The 20,435-nt window shown below is 24.2% G+C and overlaps 1 non-coding gene across 1 annotated transcript; it reads right to left on the reverse strand.

Moving 5' to 3' along the window:
• Positions 1–13,154: 13,154 nt before the first annotated feature.
• Positions 13,155–13,227, reverse strand: Trnar-ucu (transfer RNA arginine (anticodon UCU)). The gene has a single exon. It is a non-coding gene; the product is annotated as a tRNA-Arg (tRNA).
• Positions 13,228–20,435: the final 7,208 nt, after the last annotated feature.

Consider the following 20,435-nt stretch of genomic DNA (forward strand, 5'->3'; position numbering starts at 1 on the left):
AATTTATACTATTTAATTTTGCTCAAAACTTTAAACTTTAAAATGTTGAACTTCTAACAATTCAAATCTGGTTATTTCACCTCACTTCAAAATTAGTTTTATTGTGTGATATAGTAATAATAAGCAGTAGAGAAAATTTGATCGAAATGTTTAGTAAACTAGTTAACTTAAATTTAATAAGATTATAATTTTTAACCAGATAAAATTTTATGGTTTAAAATTGATTATTAACTTGATTTTGTGTAACAAAAACGTTGACTGTTTGGAAGTTTAATTAAAGAAAAATGCGTAACAATTACAAATTGCTTTTATGAATAATTCTAAAGACAGTATACTTTCCATACAAGTTAACATAACTTTTCTTCGCAAACAATATATATATATATATATTAAAAACTTTGATTAAATTTGACAAATGAAAAAACTTTCTTTGTTTTTTAAGTATCGACCCTGATAAATAAATATAAATTAACTATAACTAAATTTATAGGCATATTTCTCATACTTTGTTTTGTTTGTTGTATTAAAAAATGCAAATTTTTAACCGTTTTGGAAATTTTTGGTTACTAAGTTTACTGGATAAAAAACTTTCCAGACTTTTGCCTAATTGTTTATAAATATTTTTTTTAGTTTCGTTTTAATCTGACAAGTTATTGAATTATTAATATTTATTATTGAAAAAATATACAATTATTAAGAAGTTTTCAGACATAATTGCCAAGTTTTTTAAAACTTATCTTTAATACATTATAATAAAAGACTTTAATTATTTGACATTTTCTAGCCCCTTTGTTTACATATAAAATAAAAAGTTGGCATAAATAGCTGAATTCAATATATTCTGAAAAAAAATCATACATATGTGGTCGTAGCTAAAGCCAATAACATTTTTACCAATAGAGTAATAAATTTTTTTTAACACTTTAATAAGATTTGTTTTCAAACAAGTATATTCTACCATTAATTGAACAATCATCGAAGTTTTAGGAAGAATTTAATTTCCACAATACAAATTACACTAAAAGATTTTACTTATAAAGATGTTTATCATCTTTAACAAAGAGTTTTAGAACTCAGAGGTAATTTAGATTAGGATAACTAATATAATAAAACTTAACAAAATTTTTTTTCCACCAAATTGATTACGTTAAAAGTACTTTAGCCTTAAAAAGTAATTTTTACATGTTTATCTTATTTATTTTAAAAGTTTGTTGTAATTTTAGATGTTGAAGAAGTACTAATTTATTTTTTTGTCAACTGGTTAACTTGAGTAAACTCTTTTTAACTCAATCTTAATTTATTTTAAGCTGTCAACTTAGTAAACTTATAATTTATAAATTTAACTTTGAAATTATTAAATAGAACAATAGAAAACTAATAAATAACAGCGAGAAATAAACTTAATAAAATTTACGAAAGTTACTACATTGATGATTTAAAAAACTTCACTCTATGGAAGATAATGTAAATATTATTTTGGAAAGTATATATTGAAAAGAAACATTTAATTAAAGAATTTGATGAAGTTAAAACAAGTTTAGCTACTTAATAAAAACAAAAATATTTTTGCTTGCAACAAATAAACAATAAATATAATAGATAACTATTACTTATTTAGTTGTTTCAAAATTAAACCGTAAAATGTTTTGTGTTAGGTTAACAAATTCACAATTTTTATTAGCGATCTTTTTTAATGGACTACTATATGTGATTAAAAAAAACCATTAAGTTTATTAGAAGTATATTTTTTATAAGACAAAGCTGTTTAAAACAAACTATTAATGCGTATTTTTTTCTATTAAAGAAAAATCTTAACTTTATATAGTTTTTATGTTTCCTAATTCAAAGTTTTTAACATATGCTATTTCAAACGTGAGTAAGAATAATTATTCATCAAAAAGTGTGTAGTATGCATTTATATTATTAGTATTGATTGAGTTTATGTTCAACTAGATATAAGATAATATTTACAAAGTTTAGATTAAATGCTTTGAATTTATTGTTAAATCGATTCACTATATTCTATAAAATCTTGTACTACAGTAAACTAGAAAAAATTATACTTAGTACACTAAGTAAATAAATAACTAGGCAAGTATTCTTTAAAGGAAAATACCCAGTGGAACCCAAAGTAGCTTTCACTTGTAGGTCAGTTTAAAGAACTGGTGGCAAATGTCAGATATCCGAATATAAACAAAGTATATTAATTTTACAGTTTGAGTGCTCTTGGGATGCAAGTTATACAGAAATGACATAGATACAACTTAGTAAAAGAATTAAGTAAGTTTGTATAAAATTATCTCTGTAATTAATTATACAGAAGAATAAAAAAAAGTATTTGTTTTAGAGATATGATTTAACATAAATATTGGTTATTCTACCACTTTGGTCAGAATTTGTTGAAGAGAAACTGTCCAATTTTGATAAGGGAAACGCAATTTGTGCAGTCTCTTTAGATTTAAATAAAGCATTTGATAATTAATATAGAACAATCTTACTTAGGAAACTGGAATTTTATTGTGTAAGAAGCAATATGCATCTATTAATTTATCATCTAGATGGAATTTGTTTGATTTAGAGAGTATGAGTCAACCAGTGAAAAAAGTAAAGTTTTGGTACCACATTGGTTGTGTTAGAACCGTTATTATTCCTAAAACGTATAAAATAATTACAGAATAATACTAGTCTTAGCGTTTTTTAGCAAATGGTACAGTGTTATACAAAAAACTAAAAAGTATAAGGTTCGCTTGAGGTAGGTAATTAAACTTAAACTAAATTTTAACAAAACCAGAAGTATGCTTTAACCAAGAGTAAAGAATAGTTTTTCAATAAATACAAAATCTTAATTAAAAAAACAGCTTTTAAAAATACAAATAGTTTTATAAAGTTGGGATAAAAACTTAAACTGTTCAGAACACTTAGAAACTAAAGGTAAAAAACTACAAAAACATTGGTCTAATTACTTAAAAGAAAACATTTCTTAAATGAAAGAGCATAATATTTAACCTTTAATTATAACTTTGGTTTATAATAAATGCATTTTGTTTATAATAGTTTGTTAAGCTTGGGAAAAGCAATTACAAATTTATAAATAGTATTAATGTTTCATAAACAAAGAACTTAGATGCATACATTATAAGAAGTGTGATGATCGTATAAAAAAATTAAAAAAATGTTATAAGTCTGTATCTATATGAGTTAGGTGTTTTTTGCTTTAGTTTACAATAATTTGTTACTAGTTTACTCGAATAGTAACTTTCAAAGTATAAAAATATCAATAAGAATCATTAATTTGAAAAGGTAACTTGCGAAAAAATAAACAAAATTTAAATTCAGTGGTGTTCTCAAGTTAGCTTTAGACATCTTGTTTTAAACAAAGTGTTTTCTTTTGTTCATTTTATTGAGATTTTAGTTAAATTACTTGCCAGTATTATATTCTTAGTTTCTAATGGAAAGTAACAGTGTTTAAAACTGAATGAGAATAATATACTTTTATGTAGAAAAACTTGCTTATAAACAGATTTAGACTTCGTTTTACTTAGTCAAAATAAATTGTAGAAATACTTAAAAAGAAAACACAATTAAGAACAATTTGTAATCTCAAAAACAGTGTAGTTTCATAAATTTTGTCGTCTAAAATTTACGTTTCTTAAGTAAATAATAAAATTTGTGCATTTGTAAAAAAATATTAACTCGCACATATTTCTTTGGTTTATTGCTTGTTATTTACAGATAATACAATTAAATGTAGATTATTTACTAAAGTTTTTTGTAATCACTCTAATCAGCAACAAACTGTCAGAAAAATTAAAATTAAAAAGTTATATTTTTAACGTAATACTTTGTAATTATTTAATGCTCTGCTTTTAAATTCGTACAATTATCGCTTGCTTAAGACTGCATACCTTTAAAAAACAGAATTAGATTTTTTCCAAGCTTTCATTTGAAAGCAATATCAGTACTTGAGAATGTTAAATTCAAATAAACGACAAGAAATTATTTGCACCTTTTCGTTTGAGAGCTCTATCAGCAGCTTGAAATTTCAACTGCGATAAAACTCAATCAATTTTGTTACACTTTGTAATCTGATTAAGGTTTGAAAGCCTCGATAATTAAATTTAACTGTCAGAGCCCCATTTAACACAAACCGCAATACACAAATAATTTTATGTTTAAATGCGGTTAGTAATTTCTTAAAAAAGTTTAAAACTAATTAATAGCCGTTTAATCAGTTTGCACCTCAGATCAGTCATGTAGAAAAAAATATTTATTTTTAGTTTTGTTTGTTCATGAAACAGGCTAAGTTTACTCAAAAACACATATAAAAAAACGGTATGCATAAACTTTTTACAGTATATTGTATAAACTTGATATAAAGTTGTATACTTTGTAGACGAAATACATTGTAGATTAAAATGCTTTAAAACTGTGTCTGACAGTTATAAAAAACTGATAAATATAAACACATGATTTTTTATTTACTATTTTAGTGTTATAACTTTTAAAATATGTGAACTATGTTGTAAAGTTTTGTTTAGTATTATTTGTTGTTTTAAAACATAAAATAATAATTATTGTTCTCAAAGACCCACTAAAAATAAAACGGACAAAAGTTAAATAAAAAACCTAATTAGTTTTTAAATTTTTTTTATTCTTTAAGTATTGTGAATACAAAACTTTTATTTTTTTATGAGTTGTCTACTAGAAGAAACGTTTTAAAATGCACATTAAAAAAGACCGTAAGTTGTAAAACAATATCATTTAAGCAAAACAAAAATTATACTCTTAACTGCCATTCTGCATATTATTAATTAACCGTTATTTTTTCACCCTCTTACTATTTATTGTCAGTTGATATCTAAAACACTTTTAGATAGTCTAGTTCAATATATCAAGAAGACATAATCCAATAGGTTCTAAGCTTTTTTTAAGATTTTTCAGCACTAAATTCTTGAATATAACTATAGCTAACCATTATTAACAGTTGAATACACGCATGTTTGTTAACGCAGAAAATAAACTGTCAATCAAAAGTTCATTTTAACTTTTCAGGTGTATAATGGTCAAAATTAACTTAATTAAAACAGGAATGTATTTTAATTAAAAACCACAGAAATTCTTGCAATTATTTATTTTAAGATTTTTCGCGAAAAATAAAAACATTCATCTGAGTTTAGTTGATTTAACTAATTGTTAATTTAATCTATTTTAGAGTAGATCTTAATAAAAGTGCCGATTGTTGTTTCTATTTAAGATTTCCAATTTTCAGTGGAAAAATGCATTGAGAACAGAATTTTAAGGCCAAATTTTAAATTTTGTATTACGAAACAAAGTTATCTGTTTTGTCATTTTCAATACTGTTTAATAATGACGATTCAGCTACTTAATAGAAGTAATTTAAAAAGATTAAAAGTACCTTAACTAGTAAAAGGTTGATATCTAATCTCAACTTTAATGTTTTTGGTTTTTAGCAATTACAATAACTAGTTTTAGAAACCTTCCAAGATATTTTATCTACCATTATCAACTTAACCCTCTATTTCTTACTTTTAACTTCCTTTATCAGTAATAGCTTTTCCATTTGTTTTAAGTTTTTTAAATAGCTGCAAGTAAAGGTGTTTTTTATTAACTTATAAACATAAATTTTGAAAATATTTGTTTCAAAGTGTAAGTTTTTACTCAAGCATCGTATTTTCGTATTAAGACTGGTAGTGATCAACGTATACTAGGTTTATTTTGTAATTAACGTGATTAAACTAAGCTTGTTTTACATTCAATAACGCAACAAAACTAATTGTATTATTTTCGTTAAACGTTGAAAAGTCTTGCAACGTTCAATTGAGTTTAAATTTATGTTTCTTATTTATTTAACCGCATGTACTTTAAAACCTTCCAAAATTTTTAATTGCTTTCTTCCTTTAAGCTTTGTTTTTCACAATGAAAGTATTTATCACTTTTTCACATAGCCTCTTTTATTTATAATAGCTGCCAAAAAACTTTGAATCCTGGAGAAACCTGGATTCATATAATTTAGGTACAAAAACTAAAAAACCTTAGAAATTTAGAAATTTTGTAAAGTTCTTGAAAATAGAAAAAAAAACATTAGACTCTTGGAAAGAGTTGTAATTTTAAACTATTTTTACATGTAAGATAACCAAATTTTAATTACATGGGATAAATATATCATAAGGATGAAATAAATGTACCATAAATTTTTTTCATATAAAAAAATCCTAAAATACTTTAATAGAACCGTTTAGATTGTTGTTGTATACTTACTCACAGATTTTTTTACCCTATGTTTAATTTTATGCTAAAAAGGGAAAAAATTAGTTTCTAAAAACTTGAAGAAAATAACTAAAATCATTTGAATACCCTGAGTTTGGTATTTTTTTTAAGCTTCTAAACTAGTTTTGTTTAGTTTTTCTTTGTATGTAATATAAAAAGAATTTTGTTAACAAGTCCAACGAAAATTTAGTTCAAATGTTTTGTTATTTTATATCTAACATTGTTAAGAACTATTTTTTTTTCTATTTGAAAACTTTAAAAATTTTCAATAAGATTAGAAAAAAACTCTAATTAATCTAGGACAGTTTTTACAAGTTTAAGAGTAGAGATCCTAAATATTGGTAAAATATCAGGATTTTAAATTAAATAATTATCTTAAAATAAAAAAACAGTATCCTAAAAACATAAGCTGTATTCTTTATTATATATATTAGTCAATCATTATTATTTAATGTAAACTTTTTAAAATACATTACTAAACTTACCCTTGAAGTGTTTAACAACTTAGACTGAAAGTTTTCCGGACATTTTTTTTAGTGTTCCTTTTTATCAAAGTAAAATGTCAAGACTTGTGATTAAAATGGTAAAACATTTAAATTTTTAAAAAGTCTGCAGAAGTTAAACTTAGTTCAAGTTTAAAAAACTAAATTTTAATAAAAAGTTTTTAGGGACTGCATCTTTCTTAAAAGTTTAAAATTATAAATGTAAAAAATTAACTGTAAAGTACATTCATTAATATAATAAAGCTCATCTAAAAGGTTGTACGATTTCTTGGTAATAATATTACTTAGGCGCTGAGGAACAATTGCAAATAAATTTCAGGTTATTATTTTAGTATAAGGTTGTCAGATAGTCTTTCTTTGGTTGTTGTGCTAACAAGACAATTTCTATAAACTTACTAAGCTATCTGTTGTGTTAATTTTTGTTCTGTAAAAAAAAATTAGTAAATAACTTTTAAAAACTAATTTTATTTTCTTAAAAAGTGTTAAAACAAATAAAATGAAACGTAAAATACAATCCGTGAAGAATAAAGTTGAAGACTTTTTAAAAGATCATCCTAATTGTAGGAACTTTCTTAATACTGTCGTTAAGACTTTGGAAGATAAAATAAACAAGGAAGAAGATGATTACGAAAATGGACAAATGTTTGAAAAAGCAAAAGAACTATGTGAATATGATGTTGCAAACTTCAAAAAGTCAGTTCTTCCTGGTTTTAAATACAAACTTGAGCTGTTGAAAACTAATGATCCAGACTACGAACTGCTAGAAAATTCAATTAAGTTTAACGATGAATTGTCGTATAAGTGCTTTATAAATCAACTAGACATAAGAAAAAAAACTAAAGGTTTGAAAATATACAGAGTACTATCAAACGAAAACATTTCAACAAAGTCAAGCGATTCTAATCAGATACTTTTGCTTCATGGAACTAAAGCACAACATGTTGAAAGAATTTTAAAAACAGGGTTTCATCCATCCCAAAAAGGATCTTATGGACCTGGAGTGTATCTTACTAACAGTTTTAGTTATGCGTATAGTTACAGTATGTGTTTTGCAACAAAAGATTATTCAATAAAAAAGTTAAGATACTTTTTTGTAAACAGTGTACCAAACCCTGAAATACAACTACCGTATAATGTGCCTGAAAACGAAACATCTTTTCAAGAATATTTAAGAAATGGGCAGTTCATAAAAATGTTTAACAAAAATTTAGAAAAACCACTAAAAATTGAAAAATCTTTGTTAGACTTGTTTGATAGTCATCGTAGAAAAATTTTTAGAGGTTCATTTCAAAACGTTGAACAAATAAATATAGCTTTAGCTCATCACAATTTAGTAGTACCTGCTTATTTAATTGAAATTGAAGAAAAAACTAATGTAGGCGATGTTATTGCAGAAACACTTTATAGTGTTTTAAAAATAAAAAATTATACAAAAAGCAATGCTATTTCTGTTATAAGTCAGAATTTAAACGAAGAAAATAGTGCTCATAATAAAGATATAGAGTTTAACTTTACAATGATAGCAGAAGATTTCAAGAAAAAATTTGAAGAAAACCATCTTTCTAATATTGATTATCTCACTTCTGATTTAGAAAATATATCAAGTTATTATATGGAACAACTTTCTTTTCAGTTAATTAGCACATTACAACTGAAAGATAATGAAAAAAGAAAATTTATTACTGAGCTTCTGGATAAGAATAGTGATGACTACAAGTTTATTTTGCGTTCATTTGATAATAAAAATGTGAGGAATTTTCGAAAAATAAGACAGTTGTTCAGAATTAGCCATTCTGACAAAAATAAAGTTTTTAAATTTCAAGAAAAGTATCTTTACCTTAATGGAGTTGCAGTAAAAGAAATAAAAGATTTAATTACAAATGGTTATCCTGAAGATCAGAATGACCTAGACGAAATTGATTTATTACAATTAGGACTTACAAGTAACTTAAATGTTGCAATATATGATGGTCGTAATCATTGTGAAGTAGATAACACAGTAAAAGAGTTGTCATTTGTATTTGTTGTCTGTTTAGAAAAAAACTATAAAAATTTAAATCAAAAAGACAGTAATTTTATTGAAGATAGCAGAAGTAGTGTAACAGGAGAAGGATTGTTTGGTAAAGATTAACATGAATTTTTAGAAAATCTATCTAATTAAATTCCAGCCTATCTCATTGTATTTGAGGGAGACGAAGTATAAATAAAAATAAGATATTTTATTTGTAAAATTTTTGTGCTGAAGTATACTAAGTTGAAGTGTTTTTATATTACTGTGAGTTTTTTTGTTAAATTTATTCCCAAACACTTATCTAATAACAGTACATATATTTTACTGACATGTTTTGTGTTGCTGTTGTGTATTAGGTGTTACAGTGAACTAACATTATTTTTTCGTTTTTCTAGAGGTTTTTGTTTACTGAACTAAAAAGCTTCTTATGATTAATACATTTTTTTTTATTGTAGTAAAGACTTAAGTCCTAAAATATGCTTTAAAGATAGTGTTTATTTACTACTTCAAGTTTCTATTGATTTATATACTAAATGAAATATATAAATAAACATAAGAAGAAAAAAGTAACCGTTGTCTTTTTTTTATCTTAAATAATTTTAAAAATATGTAGTCAAACTGATTCTATTTTTATCATAAGTTAGCTATATTTAAGTGTTAAAGATTTAGTTATATAAGCTCAGGTTTAGCAGTGATTTATCAGACACACAAATTGGGAATTAGCTAGATTCGTTTACCATTTTACTAAGATCTCGGCAGAACAGAATTCAAGTAAAATTAATTTCAGTTTTTAAATTTTATATGCTAAATTAAGATATTATACTATTTTGTTTTGTACTTCCTATACTATATGCTGGATAAGTTTTAAGTTTTCATTTTATGTTTCCAGAACATATTTTCACGGTAAATTATTTAAAGTATAGTTTTAAGCTAGTAAGACTTTAACTGACGTTTTATATTAGATCTAATCACACTAGTGCATCAGATCTCTTTATATCGATATTAGATAGATTTTTTTTACGTTGCACTGTAGTTAGAAGAATAGATGTAACTGATTAAACCAATGTACGTTAACTTTAAAAAGTCTATATAAATTTTTGCGTAATGACGACTAAAGCTTTCTTCGTTTACGACTGAAAGAAAAGTTTTAATGAGAACGAAGCTAGGGCATCAGTCTATCAATTAATCTAATGGTCAAAATAATATGATGATAGCTTGTAGCATTGAAATAAATAGTTTAAGGTAAAACAGTTAATTTATTACTAAGTATTCAAATAGTTGTATTTATAATATTGTTTGTTAAAAAGTGCTAAAAAAGATTGGTCTAAGGACCTTGTGTACAAAATAAACTTTCGGTTATCAAGTCGTACACCACACACGTTTATAGTTCTGTAATAGTTTAACGAATCTATTTTAATATTTCATTAATAAGTTAGACTTTAAAATAACAACTTGCATGCATCACATTTTTTTGATTTTTTAGAAAAACTTCAACAAGAAAAAAAATGACGAATGCTAATTTTAACAGGTCTCAAAAGTGTTAATTAGGATTAGGAAATCAAATTTGACTTTAAGTTTTCCACTTGATTAAAATTTATAATTTGAAAAACACAAATACATCCTGTATCTGATTTTAGATCAAAGAATTATCAATGATTAAAAATATTTTTATAAAGCAAGCTATAATTTTTAATAAAAGTTTTAAACAACCCAAAGTCATCTCAATGCTTTTTTTTTTAACTAAATAAAATATTCCGATGTATTATGGTAAGTTTTTAATTTTTAACTACACTAGTATGTTAAAAGTTAAAGGGAGATTTTAAGATATTGGGTTTTAAGCTCATCAAAATATGTTCAAACTAAACTGAAAAGAAATTATGCACTTTAAGTTGTAATCTTTTAAGGTATTCATGGTATATAGTTTTTAGTGATAAAGTATTCCGGTGTAAATTTCTGTTTTGCATTTTTTCATTCTCACGCATATTTTATCTATCACTTCAGTGGCAATTTATTTTTAGTATAAAGTAACGAAACGTAAATGTTTGTAAATTGTTATTCGTTATGATGTTAATACCTTTAATAAATCTATCTATAGCTTTTTCATTTAAATTTTCTAAACTATAACTTTTTAAAGATAATTGTTTCATTTGTTGTATAATTTCTACTATTCAAGCTCTACTACCGATTTTATTTTTTAATTTTTTGAATTAGTACATAGGTTGTTATAATCAAAGCTGGCATTTTTAAGGTCAGAAAATGCAATTTAGTTGGAATATCATACAGATGCAGACAGTAAACTGTTACTAAGTAATATCAGTTGTTTTTCTTATTTTAAGTTAATTAAGGACAAAAATAAGGAATATATTAGAACAAATATTGTATATAGATAGATATTATAGATTATCTGCATAGATTTGCTTGACAAAAGTTTTACACTTTTACTGTGCCTAATAAAGTTGTTCCTAAACGAATTGAAACAATGATATTTTGTATATGAAAACATCTTATAATGTAGTACTTATATTTTTCATAGTATTTTATCTTCAGATACTCAATAAATTACAATATTGTGCTTTTTTTAAAATGTTTTAACTAGTTCCGAACTATTAAACAAAACAAAACAGAGCCTGAATTAAGATCTTAAAAAATCATCAGAACTTTCTAATTTTATTAGCTTAAATTTATTATAGAAGATTAAAATTTTTATAACATTTATATAAGTTAAGGATTGATAAGATTTTAGTGGGTGAGCAAAAATTATTAGAAAAATTGTTTTTAGGGTAAGGTTTGTAAAAAAAAAGTCTGAGCTTGATCCTATTTTTTTTTGGACTTTAAAACTGCTCTTTCAATTAAGTTATCCCTAAAAAAATAAACTTAGAACATTAACTTAAACTGATGATATCAGGAAACTTATAAGTGTTAATAGATTTTTTTAAGAACTTTTACTCTAATTTTAAACAATAAGTTTGGGATCATAAAGTTTAATCATTTTAAATCATAATTTCAAGTATAAGAAAATTATTGAGCTGGTTTGTAATGTTCTGGTACTCACCTACAAACAGTTAAAATAATTACAAGATCACAGTAGATTGCACTAATATAACTATCCCATCAGAGTAGATCGCAACGATACAATTATCACATCACATTAGATCGCAACACTACAACTATGACATCACAGTAGATAGCAACGATATAACTATGACAACACAGTAGACATTAACACTAGTTTTATTGATTTTTTTACCTTAACATGTAAGTAAGGCATTTTTAGTGAAATAAGCAAAAAAATTGTGTAAAAATGTAGTATTTTCAAGTATTAGTTTTAAATTAAATACAATTTTAAATTATACATAAAGATTTATCAGGTTTAAATCTTATTTTTTATAATGTTTCCTTATATTTATGGTCTAGTAAAAGTTACTTAGGTTATACTACATTATAAATAGATTATATAAAAGTATTATTTTTGTTATTAGTATTCGAAAAAATAATTACCATTAAAAATAATATAAATGTATTAACTGCTTAAACATAACTTTTTGTAATTTATAAAAAAAAATATTTAAAAATTTAAATTTACTAACATTTAATATCTACTAATAGTTTTTTATGTTATTATTTACATATGAAATACGTCCTATTTACATACCATTAACATCCTGTAAAGTATTTCTTTCTTTAAAACGAAATTAAAAATCTTTTCGTTTAATTTCTACGTCTAAAAATGCAAGTTCATCATTGTTTTCTCTTTCTATTGTGAAATTTAAATAACCATGAGCATTATTCAAAATATTAAAAAAATCATCCATAACTTTCTCAAAAAGTTAAAAAATATTTTTCAGTTTCGAGCGACCAAAATTATAAAAGCTAGCGCTTTTAGAAGTTTTAAATTTGCTGAAACTATTATGATCAAACCTAAAGACAAGCTCTACTAATAAACATAACAAAAAGCTTCTTTGTTACTTATAAGACGAACAAACAATATAAATAAGATTCGATATTACTTATTAACTTGATACAATAAACTTCATATTCAATTAACTTTAATTAGGAATAAAAAAAAGTGTTTTTGTAGCATATTTTAAAATTATAGAGTATATGTACGATCATAAAAGTTGAGTTGTTTTTAGTCTCTTAAATGCATAGTGTCTAGTAGTGAGCTCTTTAATTTTGATTTTACAGGTCAAACTAAACAAAAAAAAATTAAATCGTTTTTAAAGCAATAGATTTTCATTGAGGGTTCTCAGATTCTGATTAGCTAGAATACCAGTGCCTTAAGCTAGGTTTACGCAACAGTATACAAATAATCTTAATAAAGGTTTATTAACAACCATTCACATCAATAAAAGCATCTCCGCCGGGACTCGAACCCGGAACCTCTGGATTAGAAGTCCAGCGCGCTATCCATTGCGCCACGGAGACGACTGTTAAAAAGCAACACTTGCAATATATAAACAAAACATTAAATAATGTCTTAGTGGATGATAGAAGTTTATAACTTTTAAACTTTCTATCTGTAAATCATAGCAATTCAGCTTGTCATTAAATCTATAATGGTTTTCAATCAGTGAAATATGTGAAAGTAAACTTTGAGAAGTATTTTTATGTTTCATTTATTTCTAATCAAACCCTAGTTAGTTTTTTGTTTTTTCTGACATATTTTTATAATTATGATTTAGTAAAGTTTATTACTTTTTAGTTTTCAGTTTTGACAATTAGTTGTTTTCTAACTTTTTATAAACTTAAAATGTCAAGCTAGTTTTACCTAGCTTCTATATTTCTACGTCAGTTTGAGTTGCATATTTACTAAGTCAGCAATAAAAGGGGTCAAAAGATTTGGGGCATGAGCAGTGAAGGATCCAAAGGGGAGGGGGGAGGCATGAAGTCATAGTTAAAACTTACATTAGACATTCTGGTGTTGCAAATTAAGAGAATAAAAAGGTCTTAAAAGTTCTTAATGGTTCGTTTATGATTAATCTAATGAAAGAGGCTTTATTTAATTCTCTAAAGGGGTTCATCTGAAAAAAAGGATCCCTGTTGTAAATAAACAAAATAATTTTTTTTTTTTTTTTAAATCAGCAAATATATGCAAGTCAGACTGACTTTTGAGTACTATTCTTATTTTACTGACGTAGATAGCACTACAGTTTAAAAATTTGAAATACAAGGTTGAATGTCGAATGTTCAAGAATGCTATTCAACTGTAATATAGAGAAAAATTGGTAATTAGCATTGTGTTAAGTGTTTAAAAATAATATGTAAGTAGTATTTTAAGTTATTTATTTAGGATTTTAAAACCTAGCTACTGCCGGGTGCCTTTTAACTTTCACACAGTGCTTTTTACCATTACAAATTATATAGTCACGTTTTGTAGTTATTCAGCCCGAGAGCATTATATTATTTTTTGGCAAAACTACGTCAAAAATAAAACTGTAGTATAGAAAATGTATTTTGCTTAATAAAACTATATAAACCTTAAAAAAGTTATAATCACTAAAGTTGCACAACTTCAAAGATAAATTTTTTCAATTGATATAAAAGAACCAAAACTGTTCGTTATTGAATAATTTTTCAGTTCTAACTTCGAAGATTTTAATATTTTATTATAATTTCTAATTCAAAACATACACATTGTTTATATTTACAACTGCGAAATCCGTTAAAGTTTTTGTCAAGTTTTAAATGAGTTTTGCACGTCTATTTTTTGTCAAAAGATTAAACATATTTTAATAATCACACAATCTTTTCTAACTGGATCTGTTTCACCAAATTCTTTGTTTTTATATCATTAAATATTTTTTTCGTTGATTAGATTAAATATGTTACTAATTTTGTTTAGCACTTCATTTTTAGTTTCTGATGCACAATATATTTTATTGTTCATGTTTGCTTCAAAAAGTTGAGCAATTTTCAAATTTTCAAAAAAATCGGGACTTATAAATACATATACGGAAAAATAATAAAACTAGGACTAAGATAAAAATAATCAAATAAACGGAACTATTGTTTAATAGCTTAATATTTTTTTTTGTTTTTATGTAAGTCTGTTACAAAAGAATACGGTTGTCATATTGCCCCTGAGCAAATAGCTAAAATCTACTCAAGCATATTTTTTATTAAACCAACAAATGTCTGTTTATTATTTAGGTTTTTTTGTTATTGGCTATTTAGAAGGCATATAAAAGTGTAAAATACAATATTATAAAACTTTGTTGAAAGTTTTGTACGATTAATATTTATAAACACCTTTACTGCTTAAAATTTTGAGAAAAATTCAATTTTGTTAAAGTAAATTTTGTTAATTTTTTATTCTATAAAAGTTTACTTATATGAAAGCTTAATAAAATTTACAATGAACAGGTAAAAACAAACATAGTTTTGATTGTTATTCAAGGTTCTTTTTTTTATAGTTCTTTAGAATCCCTACAAAAGTGTAAAAAGGTTTTCTATTTCAACTTAGTATAAATGATATGATAATTAGAATTTTATGCAGTTTAGTAAATAAACCTTCGTACAAAAATACTGCTTAAGGTTATTCTTATTAAGTCTTTAGAAAAAGATTTACTAGTAAACTCTATTGAAAAAGTATAAAGTCTGTTTTAGTCAATTTTGTTAAATTCCATATTAAAAATATTTAAATACATTAAGGCATAAAAAAATTATAAAGAATGGTTTAAAGGTAGTCTGTCTTTTTTTATATTAGAAGATTGATAGCTATGAAAATAAAAATAAAAGTGTCATTATTTTTATGTCAATGATTAGTTCACTAAAATAGTCAGCTTACTTTAAGTTTTTGAATGTGTGTAATTTTAGCTTGATAAATTTTAAATGTTTAGTCACACAATATCTGTGAAATTCCTAATAATTTTAAAATGCTGAACATTATTTTAGACCCAATCAAAACTTGTTTAAAATTTTTATAAATAGTTTATATATCTTAAGTAAAAGTTTTGAAGATTTTGCTTTTAGTACATTTTTTTTCAACTGACTATTAATTTACTTCCATGCTAAGGTATTATTAAAGCTTTTGTCATTTATTAAGCGACACTAAAAATAACGTAAAACACAATTTTGTATTTCGAATTTAGCCGAATCGTCGGTTCTTATAGAATTTAGGGCGAAATTCACGTTTCTCGTTATAATACTTCCGAATAACTTGTTTTGTTTGGTAAGGTACATTTAAACTTTTAAGTAAGTTTTGATTCTTTCTGTCTTTAACCGTTACTTTGTTTTTTTGCATCAAGTCTTCCAATGGGACTAAATGAACTGCGTCGACCTCATTGGAAACGGTGTGGTCAAGATGAATTTGACATTCTTTCACGTTTTCAAAAAAGAAAAATTTTATGTCGTACTCCCTATCTTCCTTTTTTACTTTTATGGAAATAGAATTCTTACAACCATCTTTTTGTAAGCTAGTTAGAGTCAAACCTGTTTGTTAATTACTTTTAAAGTTGTGAAGGTATTAAAAATTGTTCACAAAACTCTATTTTGTTTAATTAAGCGAAAACTATTCCACAATAAATATTAATAGTTTTTGTTCAAATAATGAAAATAAATTTTCACAATTTTTAATTTTAAAACTATAGAACAAACCTTTCAAATATTATTATTTGTAGTTTTGTATAGCAAAAGTTGTTACAGAAAACAAAAAATTATATTAACCAATGAAATTCTTAAAATTTTAGTAGAATAAACTATTTTTAACTTATAACTAGTTTTTGATATTAAGATTGTGAGCGCACTGTAGGTCTTTATTTCTCTATAAGTTCATACCAGCTTAGGAAAACATTAGTACACATGGTGAATTTTTAAAATTAACTACACTAATAGATGAATAGATAGATAAATAATTTTTTTTTAATCTTTATCAACTAAAATAAATTAATATCAGATCATTTGATCACATTCAAACTGACAGTATAAACCATGCTTAAAAATTGTTTTAAATCTAATAAACCTTAATTAATAATTAAAGAACCGTTTAACTTAGTACAAAATACAACTTTAGAGTTAAATACGATTTAGTTAATTAAACCTACATAACTTTAAGTCTAAAAGCATTAGAAAATACCAAATAACTTATATGTGTATTAATAATATCATATTCATTACTATAATTTGTTAACCTTTTGGATAGTAATAATCATTATTTATTAATAAAATTGCTGTGTTGTAAAAAAAAGGAAGCTAAATATATAAGTAAAAAGTTCTTACTTGACTCTTCTTTCGCCTCTCTCACAGCTGTCTCTTTTAAATCAGCATCATAATAGTCTTCTTTGCCTTTAGGAAACCATACTTTTTTAAAGGCTTGAACAACTAACACCTTATTATCTTTTGTTATTGCAATGACTCCAGCTCGTTTTCTATTTTTAAGATAGTTTTTATGATCAGCCATCATTTGGTTTAGACTTATACCAGGTGACAGAAATTTGCTTTTGTAATTGTAGCAATAGCTCATTAAATGCTTCTGTAACATCTTAACTTCTACCTTGTAATGATCTATCAATTCATACTTTATTTCTTCTACATGATGATCGACTATTGGAATTGTCAATTTTCTCTTTTGATAGTCCCAGGTATCAAAAAAGTCTTTAACTTCCTTTTTTATGTATCGAATTTCTGCAAACAATTTTTTCAAGTGAGTTCACAATAAGAATTGTTAAAAGTAAAATACAACAATAGTTGCTGATAATGTTATAAAGATAGTTATAAAAAAGATGTTAAGCGCTTTGATAATAAGTATAAGCTAATAGTTTATCTAAAAAACAAAAAAAAATAAACACCTTTAAGTTTTAATTAGATAAACTGCTTGGGCTGCATAAGTTATAATTAAGCTGTTATTTACAAATTTAGTACGAAGACTCCTTAAATAAAAATAGAAGAGGAATACTTTTAAAGTAATAAAATAGTTTAATTTCAAATTCTAATCTATAGATATTTAGCCAAAAATTTAAAATGTGATCCCAAATATTTGCTACAAATATTTAACTAGAAAAAACAAAACAGATAATTTGAAAATTATTAATCTAACAGGTAACAGATAAAAATTTTACTCAATATAAACAAATAAATATATAATTTTCAACTAACCTTCTTCTTTAAAACCAAGGTTCTCAAAAAAACCATCATCAATTTTTGACGCATTGCAATCAGGTAAATTTTTTGCTAGTTCTTGAATTGTATCCATTTTTATATCTTAAGTAGTTTTGTTTTGATATTCTGTAAAGTAATTCAACTATATATTTGTCGAAGTATTTTACAGACATAGCATAAAAATAAATAAAAAGTATAAAAATCTTAATATAAATAAAATTACAATTCACAATTTAACTAAAGATAACTAAGTTTTATGTAATTACATAGAATGTTGTACTTAAAACAACTAAAAATCTTGTCTAATAATACACCAATAAATATAAGGTCAAAGCCTAAAATTTGACAAGTTAGAAAAAATTTATCATGACTGACAATCTATTAAAGTTGGTCTTTTTTTTTTGTGAATTATTATTACTTATACTTTGTCAGATCTAGTATGACTTTAAAGACCAAATTTTGTCAATTCTATTTTGACTTTGTGTTCTAAGTTTTGATGGTCTTACTTTGTAGACTAATTTTCTCACTAATTTTCTCTGACTTTTTGGCTTATATTTTGCCAATATTTAGTGATTTTGGCATATAGTTTGCTAATATTTTGTTTTTACTTAAGTTAATAGGGACGATATCCTTCGTATTCTACTTTGACGTAAACACTGTCACCTATGTTTTGCAACTTATTAGGACTTTATAAGAAGTCTGTATTAAAAAAGGCTTAGTAGTCCGTGATTTAGTTGACATTTTGAAAAGAACAGTTCTTTAATGTTGCTGATGTTCGAAGGCTTTTCCTAAATTAAAGATTATTTTCTACACTTTTATGGCTGTTTGTATACTTATATAACTGAAGTATTTTATTAAAAATTTATTTTAAATTTACTAACAAAAAATTGATTTTGAACAAATTAATTGTAAGAACTTTGTTTTTACTTAATATCGTTTTTTCATAAACTATAGTCTAATGTGTTTGCTTAAGAAGTTCTTTTACTAAATGCAGCATTTCAATAGAACAACAGTAGATTATAAAAAAATAAAAAATTACTATAAGATTAAATACAAAAAATTAACAATCTGATAACATAAAGAATTTAGTTATGTTTTTTTTTAAATCTGGACCATTTAACTTGACCCTTCTTCTGCCATAACCTAAGTCAACTGATGCTGGCAATTAAATTACTCTAAATATTTGTTTAGTTCATAATGAAATAACCTATGTTTTCAAAGGAACTTGAGAGTAATTTAATACTCAATTTTGAGTCAAAATAGTACAACTTATTTTTAGTGAAAAAAATTATTCTGATAAGATAAAACTTTGTTTTACCTACAATATATAAGTATTTAATAATTGGGAAATATAGTTTTACTGTACTTTACATGAAAGTGATAAAAAGTTAATCAAAGTAAAAATAGTTTGTATATATTAGAAATAAGTTGTATAAATAATATAGAAGCTTGCTCACACGTATTTTTTCACACAATAAAAATTATATGATAAACTTCAACAACAATGTTCTTTGAAGTATAACAGTTAAGTATAGTTCAAAAACAGTGCATAAACTTAATTTTTTTTTAAACTAGACTTTTTTTATTCATTTTATACAAACCGGTTCTGAAAAGTAATTTATTAGTTATGGCATTAGAAATTAAACTTTATTTAGAACTATTATTAAATTAAATAACTCAACAAAAACAACACACTAATAAACTGCATGCAGTTTTTATTAGATGATAAAGGTTTTAAATTCAGTAACTAGGTCTTAACATCCAATCTATATTAAAATAATGATAAAATTGTCTGAAATACTTTTGTTCAGTTTAACTGATTTTTTAATTTTTAGCATTCAAACACTTAACACTCAGACAGTAAAAAGCATACAAAAAATTTATTCCGTTCCACAGTATTTCCACAGTATAGATTTATTAAAAAAAAAAGCCGTTGTTAGAAATACAGATAAAAATAATAAGATTTAACAAAAAGAGTTTACTATATTTAATCTAAATTTTAATGGAATTTTTTTTATATATAGTTTAATAAACTGCCATGTATGTGAAGAAAGTTTTTTGATAAAAGTAAACAAATCTTATAAGATATCTACAGGATATATTTTTTGAGTAAATTTAAATTTTTTTAATTAACATGTAAAAAACCTTTAAAATTCACGTTTTATAGTGATGTTGTCTATAACAAGATGTTTTTTTTCAAGGTTTTTAAATTTCAGGTTTTTTAGGATAAATTTTCTGACTAAATTAAAAAGAAATAAATGTTATTTGCATCGCTGAAACTAACAATTAATTTAAAGTAATATCAAAATATAATAAATTTTTACATATCAATTTAATTTGTTATATCAAATTATTTAATTGAAATAAATTAATCTTTTCTATGAGAAAATACTAGAATAAAAAAAAACAGAGAGATTTAAAATAAAGTTATATTTGTTGATTTTTTCATAGGTTAATGAAATTGGCCTAAGTCATTCTAATGTTATTAAAATTTACTGGGCTCCTTTTAATATTTAGAGAGTGTAGCAATCCACAAA

This window comes from Thalia democratica, chromosome 6 (assembly GCF_965202585.1).
Source record: "Thalia democratica chromosome 6, ktThaDemo2.hap1.1, whole genome shotgun sequence".
NCBI classification, from domain to species: domain Eukaryota; kingdom Metazoa; phylum Chordata; class Thaliacea; order Salpida; family Salpidae; genus Thalia; species Thalia democratica.